At 47.0% G+C, this 20,827-nt stretch overlaps 1 protein-coding gene and 1 pseudogene across 16 annotated transcripts in view; both read right to left on the bottom strand.

The window, feature by feature from the left end:
• Nucleotides 1-12,192, bottom strand: part of LOC140907943 (large ribosomal subunit protein eL34-like) — a 40,504-nt pseudogene extending 28,312 nt beyond the window's left edge.
• KIAA1217 (KIAA1217 ortholog) overlaps nt 1-20,827 on the bottom strand; it is a 547,348-nt gene that overhangs the window by 224,986 nt on the left and 301,535 nt on the right. The gene's annotated exons all lie outside the window — the stretch shown is intronic.

Genomic DNA, 20,827 nt, shown 5'->3' with positions numbered 1-20,827 from the left:
AAGGAGGAAAAATCTTCCAAGTCAAAATATTATAGCAGTAGCAACAGCAAAAAAGAAAGTTATATATATATAAAAATCAAACTTCAATGTCTAAGTGATTTAAGAGTAGAAGACTACAATTTTCTAACCGTTTTAATGATATCTTCAATTCAGAAAAAGCCCGCAAACTACCAATTATTTCAGTTATGAAAGATTTCCAATAAATGGTGTACACCTTTCATGGGAATGTTTTCTATAATGAAAAGAACAATGTGCCTTTGGTTTGGTTTTTTTGTTTGTTTTTTTAAATAAAAAAATGACAGATTCTCAGAACCATGAGATGAAACTGAATCATAATGTAATATGTTCAAGAGAAGTTTTCCATTCCAGACTACCAACCTCGCTCTCTATCGAGAATGTATGTTAAATACTGTAACAGCCAAAGGTTCATCTCATATTTTAAAAAAAAGTCTAGAAACATTCAATGCTTTTGGTTTTTATTTCAAACATTCACCCTTTGTGGGAAAAACCTTTTTGGATAAACTAATCTGTCTCAGGTATCCATTAGTTCCATCTACATAATTGAAGAGAAAATAGACTCTTGCTTTCTATCATATATGTACCTGGTTTATCTGAGATGCACCCCAGGAACAACAAACTTCTTGTTTCTGCTAGTGGAGAATTAATGGGCTGCTCCATGTCAAAGTCTTTAGCCTTGCTATTAAAATTTTCTCAAACCCACTAGTGCAGCTGAGTCACTGTTTCTCCCCTGTGAAGATTTTCCAACTGCATGTCTATTCAGTACATACAGGGACGCTGGTGTAGATCTAGATGTAAAAGCTCTTGCAAATCAGGGTGTGATTCATAAATATAAAAAGACCAGTTTTTCATGGGTGCATACTTACATGTGGGTGGGGTTTAAATGAATACTGATTCACATATTAGGTACAAGCAAAGGGGAACTTGTCCTTTTGTGCCAGGATTCATTTCTGAAATATATAAAAGTGGGGTACCATTCAGCAATGAATAGTAGCTTTCAAATCTGAACAGCTAAAGGGCTATGAAAAAAGTGGGATCAGAATAACTCAGTTAATACCCCGGTCACAAATGCAATGTATTTAAGCTTATGTTTCCTCAGTTACAACCAAGCGTCATACATTATCTTCTCAATACTCCTGCCCATAACTACATTAACATTAATGGAAGTTACACACTGGTATCAAGAAAGCCTACCCCTATACTACACTAAAATCCCAGCCTCTGGATGAGATTAACCCAGTTGTCCAATTACTGGATTAGAAAAGTATCCCTGTGAAATCATCCTTCTCAGCAGCATCTAGCAGCTGAAGAAAGGATTGGCGAGGAGTAAGGCTCCTTAGTGACTGACAGCAGCAGGTGTGTGAAGGAAATGAAAAGACAAAGTGTAGGTCACAACATCCGGTGCGTATAGGATTTACAGGATAAAAATAAAATAAAAGGAAAGTACACGAGCCAGGTTTAAAATGCTATGTCTGACATCAGAGGAATGGAGCCTGTCAGACCATCTATCAGGGGCCTGATCCTGACTTACTGAAGTCAATGAGAGTACTGCTATTGACTTCAGTGGGAGCACGATTAGCACTAAAAGGACCTTGCGACTTGACCTGCCTCTCCTAATTTTCAGCTTCTAACATTCCCAAAGACCTGAGCACTATACTGACTTCCAGAAGCCCTTTTGCTGCTGTTTGTTTGTTTTAGAAAAATTCTTCAGATTTTAATATATATTTTAAATAAAAGTTGAGGTCATATTATTGGTTGGTACGCTGCACTAAGCATTTGCACTTAGATACTATGGTAATAGGCACATTATAAAGACCTATGGTAAAACAGACAAGATAGATAAATTAGACAGAATATACATCCTTCTTATTCCTGCTCTCTCACACAGGGGCAATCAGACTGGCGGAGGGTCCCTCCAGCCTATACTCCAGGCTGTCGGGTTTTGTGATGGGTAAAAAAATGGCAATTTCTGTGCACAGCTGAAAAACTGAGAAAACAAGGATGTACTCCATTAAAAGTAATATGCCAATAGTTACTTCCACATCATGATATCAGAGATACTACAATAATTCCCTCTTCTAACTGTGGGGGAACAATGTCATGCTCTCATATCACTGGATAGTAATTGTTGAAATAATGTTGGCTTTTTAATGGCAATCACTGTAAAAAGATGATTGTACTGGGAAAGCTCATGCATAATTAATGTGAAATGGGCCTTTTTCATAAAAGACTGCACAATGAAAGCATGAAAATTAAAGAAATGCACAGATGATTTGTGTTAAGTTGATTCTTTAAAGGGCACAACGTACCTCACAACATGTACTGCAAAGATTTGCTGAAATGGGGATTTATTTATTTTTTAAGACAACAGATTTTTAAGATCTACAGTAAACGTTACCTCTGTCTTTGTGCTACAGTTACACACTCCTTAATGGAGGTGTTTAAATTATATATTTTTAAACATGTCATTTCTTCACATTCCAGCTAAGGAATTGAACAATACAAACTGAGTGTTATTTAAATCAATCTTCTTATGTCATCCAATTATGTATTTATTCAGTCCATGGAACATAAGTGGCACTTATTTTTACTTATTCTAATCAAAGTCAAATATTTGTTCCTTCTGCAAGTAATTTATTACTAATTACAACAGACTGATGTATGACATTATGTAGAATAAAAAAAACAGGGGTAGGCAAGAATAAATGGAGTTGAAAAATAATGCTTGCAAGGACCGAGAAAAAAAAAAACCTCAGGGCGCGTGCACACATGCCCAACCCTCACGGTATATTGTTAGACTTTACACACTAGCACCAGCATGTCCACAAAATAGCTGTGAGCTGGAAGAACATTCTGGTTATTAGTTGGCAGGAAGTACATGAAGAAAGCCATTGAATTTCAGTCATCATTTCCTTCAAATACTGAGCTTCAGCCATTTTATTATCAGCACTTAGATGCTATGGTGACTGACATGTTACAAGTATGACAGGTACATAGATGCCTCCTTCACAGGGACTCCACCCACTTAACTCTAAGCAGGGGTACAGTCTTCTGAGTAGCAGTCATAGAATCATAGAATATCAGGGTTGGAAGGGACCTCAGGAGGTCATCTAGTCCAACCCCCTGCTCAAAGCAGGACCAATCCCCCATTTTTTGCCCCAGATCCCTAAATGGCCCCCTCAAGGATTGAACTCACAACCCTGGGTTTAGCAGACCAATGCTCAAACCACTGAGCTATCCCTCCCCCCTAAATGTTGTGGCCTCCCCGTCAGGGAATTGAACCCCGGTCTCCCACGTGACAGGTGGGGATACTTACCACTATACTAATGAGGATTAATTAGTCCTTAGGCTTTAAGTGATAGAAAAAAGTCCACTGGAACCTCATGGCGTCTCTCCAGGAGGATAAGTCCAGTACTAGATTCAATAGACTAGACAGTGGAAACAGCCTTCATACTAGTGAGCGTAGCCTCTCCAGGAAATTTTACAGAGAAACCCCCCACACACCCTTGTTCACATAAATTGGTTACATTTGTCTGCTGACATCTCAGGTGTCCAGGGATCATGAAGATCAGGAGAAGGGAGCAAGAAACCTCCGCTGAGCCTTTCTGTCCTACTAGTGTTGTTCCTTTCAGATGTTCCTCAAAAAAGTCTCTGCTATTCCTAGAGGATAGCTCCAATGCCAGGAGATTCTCCTCTGCTTGGGCTGGAAAGAAGGCTTGGTGCCCTGGAAGAAGACCCTTTGCAGGAGGGGGCATCCTTACTAGGCTTGGCCTTCAGTGTGGGCAGGGAGCCTCAGCAGGGCTTTTCCTTGCCCCATTGCTTATGGACATTGCCTTTGAGCGATGCGGACCGCTCACTACCCAACTCATTTCTAGAGCTGATCAAAATGTTTGTCAGGAAGTGTATTTTTATTTTGGGCATCAAATGGCTTTTCAAACTATGCGGAAATTTTTTTATTATTCAAAGTTTTCCAGTATTTTATCAAAAAAACAAAACATTTGTTTCTATTCAAATTGACAATTGTATTGCTTTGTTGTCCCTCTATCCTCTTCTTATTTTCCCCCTTTCTAGTCACAAAATGAGAGGAAAGGAGAGGACTTCCAAAGTGAAATATTTTCATTTTGATTGGAATTAAAGTGAATCAAAATTAGCATTTATATTCTGAACTGAATCAAAATGAAAAAAAATCTTTTTTTTTAAACAAAAATACTGTGAAAAATGTTGAAGGAAACAAAATGTTTTTGTTTCCTTTTAAATTTTTCACAGGAATTAACTGCCATATTTGACCATCTCTACTCATTTCCTATAAAATAGACAACCAAATAGCCATCAGATGCACAGCAATAACTTTCATTTCCAATTTAGGCTGTACTTGAGCTAGCAGTGGAGAGATTAAAAGCTTTATATGGTCATTATCCATGAGCTAGCGCCCCAACATGTGCTTCCAGACTTGCCTCTTCTGACTTGTTTTCCCTCAATAGTTCTGTGCTTCTCCCAGTTACTTTCTTTTCACACTCTCTTTTGTGGCTCGCTCCATGGGCTTGTCTACATGGTCAGACAGTGTGCGGCAAGCTGGGGTGTAAAGTTACAGCACTAGCCAGATGTGCACTAAGGCCATGTCTACACTAACCGCCAGATCGGCGGGTAGTGATCACTCTATCGGGGATCGATTTATTGTGTTTAGTGTAGATGCAATAAATCGTTCCCGATTGCTCTGCTGTTGACTCCGGAACTCCACCAGGGCGAGAGGTGGAAGCAGAGTCGATGGGGGAGCAGCGGCTGTTGATCCCGCGCAGTGAGAACATGAAGTAAGTGATTCTAAGTTGATCTAAGATACGTCGACTTCAGCTACGCTATTCTCGTAGCTGAAGTTGCATATCTTAGATCAATCCCCCCCCATAGTGTAGACCAGGCCTACGTTACCATGAGAAGAATGCTACTATGCACTAGAAGTTTGACTATTGCTGTTGCAAACAGCAGCAGAGGAGTGTGTTGTACATTTAGAGCCCAGCTGGCTGTGCACTAAGTGACCATGTGGACAAGCCCCATGTTTAAATGCTACCAAGTGGAATGAAGTAATATTTTAAGTAAGAAGTTGGGATGAAAAGAGAAAACATTTTCCCTTCTAGAGACTTGGTGGGATAACTCACATGACTGGAGTACTGTCATGGATGGTTATAAACTGTTCCGGAAGGACAGGCAGGGCAGAAAAGGTGGGGGAGTAGCACTGTATGTAAGGGAGCAGTATGACTGCTCAGAGCTCCGGTACGAAACTGTAGAAAAACCTGAGTGTCTCTGGATTAAGTTTAGAAGTGTGTGCAATAAGAGTGATGTAGTGGTGGGAGTCTGCTATAGACCACCGGACCAGGAGGATGAGGTAGATGAGACTTTCTTCCGGCAGTTCACGGAAGCTACTAGATCGCATGCCCTGATTCTCATGGGTGACTTTAATTTTCCTGATATCTGCTGGGAGAGCAATATAGCGGTGCATAGACAATCCAGGAAGTTTTTGGAAAGCGTAGGGGACAATTTCCTGGCGCAAGTGCTAGAGGAGCCAACTAGGGGGGGCGCTTTTCTTGACCTGCTGCTCACAAACCGGGTAGAATTAGTGGGGGAAGCAAAAGTGGATGGGAATCTGGGAGGCAGTGACCATGAGTTGGTTGAGTTCAGGATCCTGACGCAGGGAAGAAAGGTAAGCAGCAGGATACGGACCATGGACTTCAGGAAAGCAGACTTCGACTCCCTCAGGGAACGGATGGCCAGGATCCCCTGGGGGACTAACTTGAAGGGGAAAGGAGTCCAGGAGAGCTGGCTGTATTTCAAGGAATCCCTGTTGAGGTTACAGGGACAAACCATCCCAATGAGTCGAAAGAATAGTAAATATGGCAGGCGACCAGCTTGGCTTAATGGTGAAATCCTAGCGGATCTTAAACATAAAAAAGAAGCTTACAAGAAGTGTAAGGTTGGACATATGACCAGGGAAGAGTATAAAAATATTGCTCGGGCCTGTAGGAATGATATCAGAAGGGCCAAATCGCACCTGGAGCTGCAGCTAGCGAGAGATGTCAAGAGTAACAAGAAGGGTTTCTTCAGGTATGTTGGCAACAAGAAGAAAGCCAAGGAAAGTGTGGGCCCCTTACTGAATGAGGGAGGCAACCTAGTGACAGAGGATGTGGAAAAAGCTAATGTACTCAATGCTTTTTTTGCCTCTGTCTTCACTAACAAGGTCAGCTCCCAGACTGCTGCGCTGGGCATCACAAAATGGGGAAGAGATGGCCAGTCCTCTGTGGAGATAGAGGTGGTTAGGGACTATTTAGAAAAGCTGGACGTGCACAAGTCCATGGGGCCGGACGAGTTGCATCCGAGAGTGCTGAAGGAATTGGCGGCTGTGATTGCAGAGCCATTGGCCATTATCTTTGAAAACTCGTGGCGAACGGGGGAAGTCCCGGATGACTGAAAAAAGGCTAATGTAGTGCCAATTTTTAAAAAAGGGAAGAAGGAGGATCCTGGGAACTACAGGCCAGTCAGCCTCACCTCAGTCCCTGGAAAAATCATGGAGCAGGTCCTCAAAGAATCAATCCTGATGCACTTGCATGAGAGGAAAGTGATCAGGAACAGCCAGCATGGATTCACCAAGGGAAGGTCATGCCTGACTAATCTAATCGCCTTTTATGATGAGATTACTGGTTCTGTGGATGAAGGGAAAGCAGTGGATGTATTGTTTCTTGACTTTAGCAAAGTTTTTGACACGGTCTCCCACAGTATTCTTGTCAGCAAGTTAAGGAAGTATGGGCTGGATGAATGCACTATAAGGTGGGTAGAAAGCTGGCTAGATTGTCAGGCTCAACGGGTAGTGATCAATGGCTCCATGTCTAGTTGGCAGCCGGTATCAAGTGGAGTGCCCCAAGGGTCAGTCCTGGGGCCGGTTTTGTTCAATATCTTCATAAATGATCTGGAGGATGGTGTGGATTGCACTCTCAGCAAATTTGCAGATGATACTAAACTGGGAGGAGTGGTAGATACGCTGGAGGGGAGGGATAGGATACAGAAGGACCTAGACAAATTGGAGGATTGGGCCAAAAGAAATCTGATGAGGTTCAATAAGGATAACTGCAGGGTCCTGCACTTAGGATGGAAGAATTCAATGCACCGCTACAGACTAGGGACCGAATGGCTAGGCAGCAGTTCTGCGGAAAAGGACCTAGGGGTGACAGTGGGCGAGAAGCTGGATATGAGTCAGCAGTGTGCCCTTGTTGCCAAGAAGGCCAATGGCATTTTGGGATGTATAAGTAGGGGCATAGCGAGCAGATCGAGGGACGTGATCGTTCCCCTCTATTGAACATTGGTGAGGCCTCATCTGGAGTACTGTGTCCAGTTTTGGGCCCCACACTACAAGAAGGATGTGGATAAATTGGAGAGAGTCCAGCGAAGGGCAACAAAAATGATTAGGGGTCTAGAACACATGAGTTATGAGGAGAGGCTGAGGGAGCTGGGATTGTTTAGCCTGCAGAAGAGAAGAATGAGGGGGGATTTGATAGCTGCTTTCAACTACCTGAAAGGGGGTTCCAAAGAGGATGGCTCTAGACTGTTCTCAATGGTAGCAGATGACAGAACGAGGAGTAATGGTCTCAAGTTGCAGTGGGGGAGGTTTAGATTGGATATTAGGAAAAACTTTTTCACTAAGAGGGTGGTGAAACACTGGAATGCGTTACCTAGGGAGGTGGTAGAATCTCCTTCCTTAGAGGTTTTTAAGGTCAGGCTTGACAAAGCCCTGGCTGGGATGATTTAACTGGGAGTTGGTCCTGCTTCGAGCAGGGGGTTGGACTAGATGGCCTTCAGGGGTCCCTTCCAACCCTGATATTCTATGATTCTATGATAAATCACTACATACCACTTGCAGCACAGGTGCCATACCCTAGAGCAGGGGTGGGCAAACTATGGCCCAGGGGCTGCATCCGGCCCTTCAGACATTTTAATCCAGCCCTCGAGCTCCCTCCGGGGAAGATAGCCAGTGCTTGCCCTGCTCCACGTGTATCATGGCTCCACGCGGCTCCTGGAAGCAGCGGCATGTCCCTCCTCCAGCTCCTACATGTAGGGGCAGCCAAGGGACTCCGCGCACTGCCCCCACCCCAAGCTCTGACCCCGCAGCCCCCATTGGCCAGGAACCACAGCCAATGGGAGCTGCAGGGGCGGCGCCTGCAGACGAGGCAGCGTACAGAGCTGCCTGGCCACACCTCCACGTAAGGAGCTGAAGGGGGGACATGCCGCTGCTTCTGGGAGCTGCTTGAGGTAAGCACAGCCAGGAGCCTGCACCCCTGAACCCCTCCCATGCCCCTACCCCCTGCTCCAGCCCTGATCCCCCGCATGCCCTCCGAACCCCTTTGTCCCACCCCAGAGCCCCCTCCTGCACCACAAACCCTCATCCTCAGCCCCACCCCAGAGACCGCACCCCCATCCAGAGTCCTCACCCTGCCCCACAGCCCAACCCCCTGCCCCAGCCCAGAGCCCCTTACTGCACACTGAGCTCCTCATTTCTGGACCCACCCCAGAGCCCTCACCCCCTCCTGCACACCATCCCCCAATTTCGTTAGCATTCATGGCCAGCCATACATTTCCATTCCCAGATGTGGCCCTCGGGCCAAAAAGTTTGCCCACCCCCGCCCTAGAGATTTAGATTATTTAATCTAAATATGAACATAAAAAATGAGATAGGCAAGTAATTTCAAATTCTAAAGAATCAGGTCTCATGGTACTGATAAACACATACAAATTATATCTAACATAATAGAAGGAATCTTGAATGCTCAAGAATAAGAAACGGCTAGGAGACTGAAAGCAAAGAATAGGATGAAATGGCCAATTTTCATTATGGCAAAAGGTTCGCAGTGGGTTCCTTCAAGGTTCTGTACTAGGTCCCATGTGGTTTAATATCTTTATTAATTATCTGGAAATGGTGAATAGGAAAGCAAAATTTGCAAGTGACAAAGTTATTGTGAAAAGAAAAGAAGTACTTGTGGCACCTTAGAGACTAACCAATTTATTTGAGCATAAGCTTTCGTGAGCTACAGCTCATTTCACCGGATGCATTCAGTGGAAAATACAGCGAGGAGATTTATATACACACAGAACATGAAAAGAACATGAAAAAATGGGTGTTTACAGTGTGCATGATAAACACCCATTTTTTCATGTTCTGTGTGTATATAAATCTCCTCACTGTATTTTCCACTGAATGCATCCGATGAAACGAGCTGTAGCTCACGAAAGCTTATGCTCAAATAAATTGGTTAGTCTCTAAGGTGCCACAAGTACTCCTTTTCTTTTTGCGAATACAGGTAACACGGCTGCTACTCTGAAAGTTATTGTGGTTAGTTATGATCAGAGAGGACTCCGAGGAACTTCAGAGACACCTAACCAACCTAAGTGAATGGGCAACAAAATTGCAAAAGAAATTCAGCATAGATAAAAGCAAAGTTATGAACATCTAAGAGAAATATTTAAATTACTTATGGACCTTACAGGGTTCTAAATTAACTGTTTCAAGTCAAGAAAGGAAAAAACGGTTGCTTACTTTCTCATAACTGTTGTTCTTCGAGATGTGTTGTTCACGTCCATTCCACATTAGGTGTGCGCGCAGCATGCACGAGCCTCAGAAACTTTTTCCCTTTGCGGTTTCTGTCGGGCCGGCAGGCCCCCTGAGTGACTCCACTGCGCCCCGCATATATACCTCCACCGGCCTGACCCCCTCCAGTTCCTTCTTGCCAGCGACTCCGACAGAGAGGTAGGAGGTGGAATGGATGTGAACAACACATCTCGAAGAACAACAGTTACGAGAAAGTAAGTAACCGTTTTTTTGTCTTCAAGTGCTTGTTCATGTCCATTCCACTTTAGGTGAATTACAAGCTTACCTCAGGAGGAGGGTAGGAGTCATGGAACAAGTGCTCAGAGGACCGCTCTGCCAACTGCCACATACATCCTCTCTGGCCTGATGGTTGACCGCATAGTGGGTCGTGAAGGTGTGCACAGAGGACCAGGTGGCTGCTCTGGAGATCTCCTGGATTGGGACGTGTGCCAGGAACGCCATGGAAGTCACCTGCGCCCTGGTTGAGTGGGCCATGACCGCCGGGGCCGGAACACCTGCAAGCTCATAGCACGCCTGGATGCACCTTCTAATCCAAGACGAAATCCGCTGCGCTGACACTGGGAGGCCTTTTAACCTCTCAGCCACAGCCAGAAACAATTGCACGGATTTGCGAAAGAGCTTGGTGCACTCCAAATAGAACGCCAGCGCTCCACGCCCATCCAAGGTCCATATGGGGTTTCGGGAAGAACACCGGCAGACAAATGTCCTGGCCCAGATGGAATTGGGACACCACCTTAGGGAGGAACTTGGGGTGCGGCCAGAGCTGCACCTTGTCCTTGTGAAATATGTGTATGGTGGCTCAGAGGTGAGGGCCCTCAGTTCGGACACCCTTCTGGCCGAGGTAATGGCAATCAGAAACACCACCTTCCAGGAAAGGTGGAGGAAAGAACAGGTAGCGAGGTGCTCGAAAGGGGGTCCTATGAGTTTAGAAAGGACCAGGTTAAGGTTCCGTGGAGGGACTGGGGGGCGGGAGTATGGGAACACCCTCTCCAACCCTTTAAGGAACCGCCCCACCATGGGGTGGGAAAACACCGAGCCCCCCGAGAACCCCGGATGGAAGGCGGAGATGGCCGTCAGGTGCACTCTGAGTGAGGACGGGGCTAGCCCTTGCTGCTTGAGGTGCAGGAGGTACTCCAGAATGGCCTGCACCGGGGCCTGGCCTGGCCGCACCTGTCGGGGTTCACACCAACACGAGAACCTTTTCCACCTGGCCATTTAGGCCACCCTGGTAGAGGGCTTTCTACTGCCAAGCAGAATCTGCTGCGCAGGAAGGGAGCACTGGCTCTCCAGGGCATTTAGCCACAGAGCCTCCACGCTGTCAGGTGTAGTGACTGCAGGTCGGGGTGGAGAAGCCGCCCGCCATCCTGTGTAATGAGGTCCCGGTGTAGGGGCAGGACTACTGGGGCATCCACCGACAGCTCTAGGAGCGATGTGTACCAGTGTTGGCGGGCCCAGGCTGGGGTGATGAGGATCACCACCGCCCTGTCCCTGAGCACCTTGAGCAGGACCTTGTGCACCAAGGGGAACGGGGGGAAGGCATACATCAAGCCCCCTCTCCATGAGATCGCAAATGTATCCACGAGTGAGCCCGGGCTGTGGCCCTGGAACAAGCAGAATGGCGGGCACTGGGCATTGGCCCTGGTGACAAACAGATCTACCTGGGGAAACCCCCACCTGCGGAAGAGTGAAAGCATGACATCCGCCCTGAGCGTCCACGCGTGCATGCGGTACGACCTGCTGAGGGAGTCCGCCAGCTCGTTCCGCACCCCCGGGAGATAGGACGCCTTGAGGTGAATCGCATGGGCTATGCAAAGGTCCCAGAGGAGGAGAGCCTCGCGACAGAGTGGCAAGGAACGAGCTCCACCCTGCTTGTTTATATAAAACATGGCAGTAGTGTTGTCTGTCAAAACTGTCATGCTGTGACCACTCAGAGTAGCGTGAAAGGTCTGGCAGGCGAGACGAACCGCCCTGAGCTCCTTCACGTTGATATGGACCGACCGCTCTGCTTCGGACCACAACCCCTGTGTCATGAGGTCCCACAGGTGAGCCCCCCATCCATGGTCTGACACGTCCGTCACCAGCGTCAGGTCCGGAAGTGAGGCGGCAAAGGGGATGCCTTCGCAAATGACAGGCTGGGACCGCCACCACAGCAGGGAGTCCAGCACATCCCTTGGGGCTGTCACTACCAAGTCCAGGGGGTCCCTGCCTGGGCGGTACACCCGAGTGAGCCACGCCTGCAGAGTCCTGAGTCTCAGTCTGGCATGCCTGACCACGTGCGTGCATGCTGCCATGTGGCCCAGCAGCCGCAGGCAGCACCTGGCCGTTGTTGTTGGAAACTGGCACAGGGAGGCCACTGCTTGCTGGTTAGCCCGGAATCAGGATACCGGAAGGCTTGCCCTGGCCTGCACCATGTCCAAGACCGCCCCTATGAATTCCACTCTCTGCGTGGGTATGAGCGTGGACTTGGGGATGTTGACCAGGAGCCCCAGCTCGCGGAACAATTTCAGGTCCACCTGCACATGGCCCCGCATCTCCACCTCGGATCAGCCCGCCAGGAGCCAGTCGTCGAGGTACGGGTACACCCGGATTCTCTGTAAGAAGGCCGCCACCACTGCCATGCACTTCGTGAACACCCTTGGGGCCGCAGCTAGACCAAACAGGAGAACCACAAACTGATAATGTTCTCGGCCCATGGTGAAGCGTAGGAACCACCGATATGCTTGGAAAATGGTAATATGAAAGGACGCGTCCTTCATGTCGAGGGCGACATACCAGTCCCCTGGATCCAGGGAAGGGATGATGGTGCCCAGAGAGACCATTTGGAACTGGGCCTTGACCAGGAATTTGTTGAGCCCACGCAGGTCTAGGATTGGGAGAAGGCCCCCTTTGGCCTTGGGAATAAGGAAGTACTGGGAGTAGAACCCTTTTCCCCTTAGGCCATGAGGCACTGCCTTCCGCCCCCACCCATAGCAGAGAGCGGACTTCCTCCTCTAGGAGATGCTCATGAGAGGGGTCCCTGAAGAGGGACGGGGAAGGGGTGGGGGGAGGGAGGCGAACTGCAGCAAGTACCCGTTCCGCACCATGCGTAAGACCCAACGGTCCGAAGTAATGGTAGACCACGCATGGGAGAAACGGGACAGGCAGTTCAGGAAACAAAGGGATGGATCCGGTGACTGGTCTGGTACGCTGTCCTCAAGCGCACCTTCAAAAGCCTGGCTTAGTGCCCTGCTGGGGTTTGTGCTGGCCTTGGTTCTGGCCTGGCGCGTTGTTATTATTTTTGTTGCGTCGTCGCCTGTTATCCCTGCCTCGCCTATGGTAAGGCTTATGCCTTTGGTGAGGCTGGTACTGGCGTTGAGGGGGAGGCTGTGGCTTAAAGGGCTTCCTCTGTGTCACCGGGGTGTGTATACCCAGCAACTTGAGCGTAGCCCGCGAGTCCTTGAGGCTATGCAGCCTCGCGTCTGTCTGATCCAAGAAGAGCCTGGACCCTTCAAAGGGGAGGTCCTGGAGCATATTCTGGACCTTGGGGGCAGGCCTGACTCCTGGAGCCACGCTGAGCATCCCATGACCACTCCTGATACGATTGTTCTAGCCGCCGTGTCTGTCGAATCCAGGGAGGCCTGGAGAGAGGTCTTGGCTACTGCCTTTCCCTCATCCACCAGGGCCGTGAACTCCCGTAGGGAACCTTGCGCGAGGTTGTCCTTAAAACTTCCCCACCGCCGCCCAGGAGTTGAAATTGTGCCTGTTGAGGATGGTCTGCTGGGTAGCAATCCTCAACTGAAGGCCCCCAGATGAGTACACCTTTCTACCAAAAAGGTCCAGGCGTTTCGCCTCCTTGGTCTTAGGGGCCAGGGCCTGCTGTCCATGGCGCTCCCTTTCGTTCACCGCCGAAACCACTAGGGAGCATGGACTCAGGTGGCAGAATAGGAACTCATAGCCCTTAGATGGAACAAAGTATTTATGCTTTAGCTGTTGGCGCGCTGGAGGCCGGGGTCTGCCATATAGCCTTATAGTTAGGCTGAATGGTCTTAATGAGCAGGAGCGCTATTCTGGATGGCCCTTCAGGGCTCAAAATGTCCACCATGGGGTCCTCCTGCTCAACCATCTCCTCGGCCTGCAACCCCAAATTTTGGGCAACTCTGCGCAGCACTTCCTTGTGGGCTCTATGGTCTATTGGCGGATGGCCGGATACCTCTGTACCTGCCACCGCCTCATTGGGGGAAGACGAGGAGGTTAGCTGCTGCTCGACCCCCTCTGGTTGGTTCTCCTGCTTCTCATCTCCCGTGGCGGGGGCAGGAGTCCATGGGACAGCACTGGGCTCGGTGCCGGACTCTCCGGTCTAAGCTGGGGGGATGCTCGAGGCCTGGATACTGTTGCCTCCGGCACCGTCTGGCGTCGGTGCAGGGATCAGGAGCGCTGCACCGAGTAACTTCCCCTGGACGGGGCCCCTTGGCACTCCTGATAGGCCCAGGGGGCCCAGAAGGGCCAATGGCCTGGCAGCCCCCATTGAGGTTGCCAGCTCCCCTGAGGGTCCCTGCTGTCTGGGCCCCAGTGCGGGTAGCTATAGCAGCCGGAGCCGGCACCAGACTGCGGCGACACCGATCGTGAAGGCCATGGCAGTGCCAACAATCTGCGCTGGCAGGAGACTGAGTGGCTCCTGGCTGAGCAGGACTGGGAGTGGTACCGGAACCCCTGGGACCGGGACCGGTGCCGGCATTCCCTGGACCGGGACCGTCTGTGGTAGACCTCTGGTGAGGGCTGTCTCAACTCCTCCCGGTGCCGGTCTCTGGGAGGTGCCAGAAAGCAGTGTGCCCTTCCTAGTGCTTCTTCATGTCGACCCGCTGCCGGTGCCGCAACCTCCTTCTGGGCCGCTGGCAAGTGCGAGTCTGCGGAGTCAGAGCTCGACCGGGACCAACTCCAGGAGCGGTGCCGGGATGGTGTCTTTGAGCGGCACACTATTGCTGGCTTACCCCTCGACGGCACCCGTACAGAAGGGGGCTCACCGCCAACAGCTCGATGAGGTCCTTTGTGGTCTCAAAGGTGCCAGGCGCAGAAGGCTGATCCGTTATGCCCTCAAGCCCATCGTCCGCACTGAGCTCACTTAGGTCTGGGCTCGGTGGGGCTTGTGCCGCCAGGACCGCCTGTGTCAGCACCGGTACCGTGGCCTTTCCACTCTTGTCGGTGCTCGGTGCCTTGGGAGGCGCCAGCCTCCTGTGCGGGGAATGACCGCGCCTTCCTTTAGGCTGCGCTGGGGGCCGCACCGGGGAGGACGATCGGTGCCGGGGCCTAGCCTGGCACTCTGGGGCTGACAGTTTATGGTACTTCACTGGTGCCAGGTCTCCCAACGGCTCCGGGGCACTATGCACCGAGGAAACCTGAGCCGGCATCGGGCACTCTGGGCCCGGCAGCTGCAATGCGGCCTCCATCAACAGTTGCTTTAGGCAAAAGTCTCTTTCTTTCCTTGTCCTTGGCTTGAACGCCTTGCAAATCCTACACCCTTCTCTGTCCCCCAGGCAACGTAGACACGAGTCATGGGGGTCACTAACCAGCATAGGTTTGCAGCACATAGCGCAAGCCTTGAAGCCGTGGGCCTGCGGCATGCCCCACGGAAAGAGGTTGTTCCAATGCCACCGCGGACGGAAAGAAGGAACTGGAGGGGGTCGGGCCAGCAGGGGTATATATGCGGGCCTCAGTGGCACCACTTGGGGAGCCCGCCGGGAGCCACGAAGGGAAAAAGTTTCCGACACTTGTACATGCAGCGCGCGTGCACACCTAATGTTATACAGAAACTAATATTATGTGCTTATATAAATCAGTGGTGCGGCCTCATCAGGAATAGTGTGTGCAGTACTGGTCACCCAATCTCCACAAGGATATTGCAGAGCTAGAGGGGTTTCTGAAAAGAGCAACAAGAATGATCAACGGTGGGAAAAATGCTCGTATGAAGAGAGATTGAAAAGACTGGGACAGTTTACTTTAGAAAAGAGATGCATAAGAGGGGACAAGATAGAAGTATATAAAATAATGAGTGATATAGAGAAGATAGATCAAGAACTTCTATTCTCCCTGTCTAATAGCACACGAACAAGGGGACAGTCAAATTAAAATGTGAGAAATTCAAAACTATTAAAGGGAATACTTTTACACTCAGCATGTAATAATACTATGGAACTTGCTGCCATAGGAAGTTGTTGAGGTGAAGAACTGAACAAGATTCAAAAAGGGATTGGACATTTATATGTGAACCAAGAAAATCCAGAGTTGTCATAATGAATAATGATACATTTTTGGAAGGGATATTAAACTTTATGGCTTCGGGGTTTAAGCCAGTTTCTAACTATGAGCAGGCCTGTCTCCAAGCACTAGCTTTCCAAGCAGATGCTTGGGGCGACATTCAGAAAGGGGCGGCAGTCCGTGTCCCACGGCGGCAATTCGGGGGTAGCGGCAATTTGGCGGAGACTGCTTGGGGCGGCAAAATTGGTAGAGCCACCCCTGACTATGAGAGATCATGATAACAACTAATGTGGGGGAGATTAATCCATCTGCCTATTCTGGTGTTCTCATGGCTTCCTCTGAAGCACCTGGTACTAGCCACTGTCACATACAGAACACTGGGCTAAATGGATCTTGGATTGGATCCAATATGGCAATTCCTGTGTTCAAGAATTCTTTAAAAGATTGTTTAAAACAAACCCCCAAACCTTGAAGACTCAGTGGCAGTACATCAGCCAAGCAGTGAAAACCTTTCAAACTACAAAAAGAAAAGGAGGACTTGTGGCACCTTAGAGACTAACCAATTTATTTGAGCATGAGCTTTGGTGAGCTACAGCTCACTTCAACTAATGTGTGTTTGCTCAGTGATTACTAGGAGAATAGGTTTTTGGTGACTGAATGGGGTCCCTCAGGTCTTTCAGGAGGGAGACCACACAAAATGCAGAGGTATGGAAGGTACTTGCCCAATGGTGCAAACAAACGGTATCACTACCTCCCCTCAAAGAGCACCCACATCAAAGCACAATGCCCTTGCTTGTTTGGTGTGCTAAGATGCAAAAACTCACTTCATTTCCAATTCTGTATTGGTGCAATCAATCAAGCCATGCTCTTAAATCTGAGAGAATAAATGCTAGAACACACAGTACTGGAGAGGCTCCGATTGCCCCAGTGGGTGATGAATGCAATGTTTAACAGTAGTGTTGTTTCAGCTAGCCTATTCATGAGAAGAGAAAGGAAACTGAAAATGCTCTTTCATATGAGATTTGCTTGAGTTGTTTACTTTCGCTATCCTAAACACAGCTCTGAAAAGGTTTTTTACATCACAGGGATTAGGGTAAAATTGAGCTTGCTGCTCCTGGGAGTCCAACTCAACCTGCCTTTGTTTAGAAAAACAAATGAAAAATGTTGTTATACAATAATAGTCAGAAGATGTGTGAGGTATGTTTACTTTGCTAATGACTGACACGAATACATGTCCCACTCCCATGTGATCATATGAGAAGAGCATTAACAAAAACGTCCCCAGTGTAAGGCTAATGGGACTACTCGTGTGCAAGTTACGCACATGCATAAGTGTTTGCAGGATCAGAATCAAAGATACAGACAATGGTACTAATCAGTAAAGACTTTACCTTTTTCTATATAGTCAACTTTCCACCTACTAGCTCAAAAAGGTTTTGTATCCCATTCATTTCAATTTAATTTAAAGGGGGTTCCCTATTTTCCCCCATATATGCCTGTATTAAAAGCTGTACAGTGTTGGCTGCCATGTTCTAGATCAGTGGTTCTCAACCTTTTTCCATTTGCAGGCCCCTACAAATCACTTGTCTGAATATACAGTTGAATTCTGTTCAGACAGTTTTCAGCCTAAGACTTTCGCAGACCCCTTAGACGGGGTCCACAGAACACAGGTTGTGAACGGCTGTTCTAGATAGGTAAAGAACAAGAGTTTGGTTTTTTTTAAAGGTTCATTGCAAATGCAAAACATAAAACAGCCTCCTTTTAAATAGCTGAGGCTGATAGTTGAACAGGTAGCTCATAGTGAAGTTGAACGCTTCTAGCATAAAAAGTCCTTCCTGTTATAGCTCTTTTTATTCTTTTCAGGGCTACTTCTTGTTTCACATACAAACCTAAAGAGAAATTGAACTGTTTTTCAGTATGATTTATTTTGAGGGGAAATAGCTTTATTTTTCCTGCTTTTTTCATACTTTTTTTTTCATACTTTTTCCTGCTTTAAAAAAAGGAACAGTTACTTTATCCCTTTCAACTGATAAATATAAATGAAGAAACCACATGATGTAAATATTATGCGGCAGAAGCTATTTCTACATCAGTTAAACTCCACTTATACCATTCATGCTTTTATTGCTAATAGTTTAACATGTAATAGAGCAGTGTACATTTGCTCACTACTTCAGTCTCTTACTTTTACAGTATGAGTGAAATTAAAACACTTTCCACTCGTGCATCATATTCAACATTTTAACCCACCAATACACAGTAAATCCACTTCATGACACGAAGAAAATAATACTTTGTTCATATTAATGATTTGTACATATAGGACAAAGGCAGATGTGCAGAAGCAGCATGGATTCCATCTTTTCTCCTGAAACGAGTGGAAGCTCCCTCCACAAGTTTGTGGCTCTGTGAGTTCATAGGGTCATGCAGAGGCCAGAGGGGGTAGGACTGACTGATCTCTGCATTATCCCATTTAGTGTGTGGAAATGTACTGTGCAACATAATGCTGCTCCTCTCAGAAATATGAGAGTGGAAACAACCTCGATGCTTTGGAAAGTGCTCCACCCACATCTCAAGGTGGTGTTAGAAGATAGGCATTGGTGGAGATCTCATGACAGACCAGCCTCTAATGTCTACACTGCTTTGTAGACCCAGGTCTGTGGAACCCAGGATTATGGACTGGGTATTTACTAGCCTGCACTTAAGCATCCACATTACACTGTAAACCTGGGCTTACAATTGCTGGACCCAGATCTCACAGATGTGCTAACATGTCCATACTGCACTACACAGACCTTCTAACTTGAGCCTGTGACCTGAGCTGCAGCCACACTGCAAAATGACAGGCATTGGTCTCAAGTCACAGTGGGACTCAGGCTCTCGCCCCCCCTCCCCTTGCCTTGCAGAGTTCTAGGACTCGGGTCCTGAGTGCTTGCTGACCCAAGTCAGACTGATGTGTGTGTGGACAGAAGGGGGACTTAGGCTCAAATCTGAGTCAGACCCCAGGCTTAGTGTGCAGTGTAGATATACCCTAAGAGGGATCAAACTGTCAGACTTCCTTACCACAGTGTGTACTCCATGCTGGGCAAGCCTGAAAAGACCAAAACTGTGCAACTATAACTAAGATATAAATTAGTAGGCTTTTTTTGGTTAAACAAAAAATAATAATCAGCTAAATCAAAATCTGTCAGACAAGAAAAAAATGCTAGAAAATGAAGCAGTTATATACACCCCAATTAAAAACATTTATTCTTAACACACAATATTTACGTTATAATCAAATGCTGCTTTTCTACATATCAGTTCAGACCCAAAAATCTACTTACATAGCATGAGCAGCACTGAATCATTTTTTCCCCATACCCTTTCCACATCATCAACCAGCATCGGTGTAACTAATGCAAATATGCTAGTTCATTTGACACATAGTTCAATAAAAAAAAAAAAAGGAGTACTTGTGGCACCTTAGAGACTAACCAATTTATTTGAGCATAAGCTTTTGAGAGCTACAGCTCACTTCATCGGATGCATACTGTGGAAAGTGTAGAAGATCTTTTTATACACACAAAGCATGAAAAAATACCTCCCCCCACCCCACTCTCCTGCTGGTAATAGCTTATCTAAAGTGATCACTCTCCTTACAATGTGTATGATAATCAAGGTGGGCCATTTCCAGCACAAATCCAGGGTTTAACAAGAACGTGGGGGGGGGGGGAGGGGTAGGAAAAAACAAGGGGAAATAGGTTACCTTGCATAATGACTTAGCCACTCTCAGTCTCTATTCCAGCCTAAGTTAATTGTATTTAATTTGCAAATGAATTCCAATTCAACAGTTTCTTGCTGGAGTCTGGATTTGAAATTTTTTTGTTGTAATATCGCAACTTTCATGTCTGTAATCGCGTGACCAGAGAGATTGAAGTGTTCTCCGACTGGTTTATGAATGTTATAATTCTTGACATCTGATTTGCGTCCATTTATTCTTTTACGTAGAGACTGTCCAGTTTGACCAATGTACATGGCAGAGGGGCATTGCTGGCACATGATGGCATATATCACATTGGTGGATGTGCAGGTGAACTAGCCTCTGATAGTGTGGCTGATGTTATTAGGCACATTATTATATTATTATTACGTTATTATTACATACCACACAACAGAACCACTAACCACTAACCACAAAGCCCGTTGCCAACTGTGCCCACATATCTATTCAGGGGACACCATCACAGGGCCTAATAACATCAGCCACAAGGTGCCACAAGTACTCCTTTTCTTTTTGCGAATACAGACTAACACGGCTGTTACTCTGAAACCTATTGTTCAATAGTACATATTTTAATATTAAAAACTAACACCAGAGGTTAAAAAATGTGTATCACCTTAATAACTATTTCTAAAGATTTTACTGAATGAAAAACAAAACAGCTGTGTAATGAACTAATGTATATATGTATACATGCAGTTAAAGATACCTCTTCACTTTTTACTCCTCTCAGACTCATCCCTACTTACTTTGGTAATCAATATTTGTTAACGGCAAGTTTATTTTAACTTGCATGATCAAGTAATGCAGAACGTCAAACGTTCTTATACACTGGTTTTTCAGCTGGAATTAGATAAAGTGTTTAAAACATTGTGCAGCCTGCTCATTTGCTAAATCCTACTGAGGGTTTACATTGAACTGATCAAGTTTCTAGCCTGAGTTTACATTTCACAGGTGTTTTTAGACTGAACCTATGATCTTTCTGGTTTCAAATATCTATGCTTGGACACTAATTACTCAAACCGCACCCTTCCCTACCTTTTAGCTAATCTTGTAGATGTAAGGCTGCTTCGAGTAATTTTATTACAGCAGTGTCAATGAGGGAACGTTTCCCTGATTATAATTGTTTACTTGGTGTAACTTGCTGATTGATGTAAACGCAACAGCAGTTA

The sequence above is a fragment of the Lepidochelys kempii genome, chromosome 2, assembly GCF_965140265.1.
Source record: "Lepidochelys kempii isolate rLepKem1 chromosome 2, rLepKem1.hap2, whole genome shotgun sequence".
Classification (NCBI taxonomy): domain Eukaryota; kingdom Metazoa; phylum Chordata; order Testudines; family Cheloniidae; genus Lepidochelys; species Lepidochelys kempii.
Note: the sequence above shows the minus strand (reverse complement) of the source record. Positions and strands in the feature narration are given on the sequence as shown.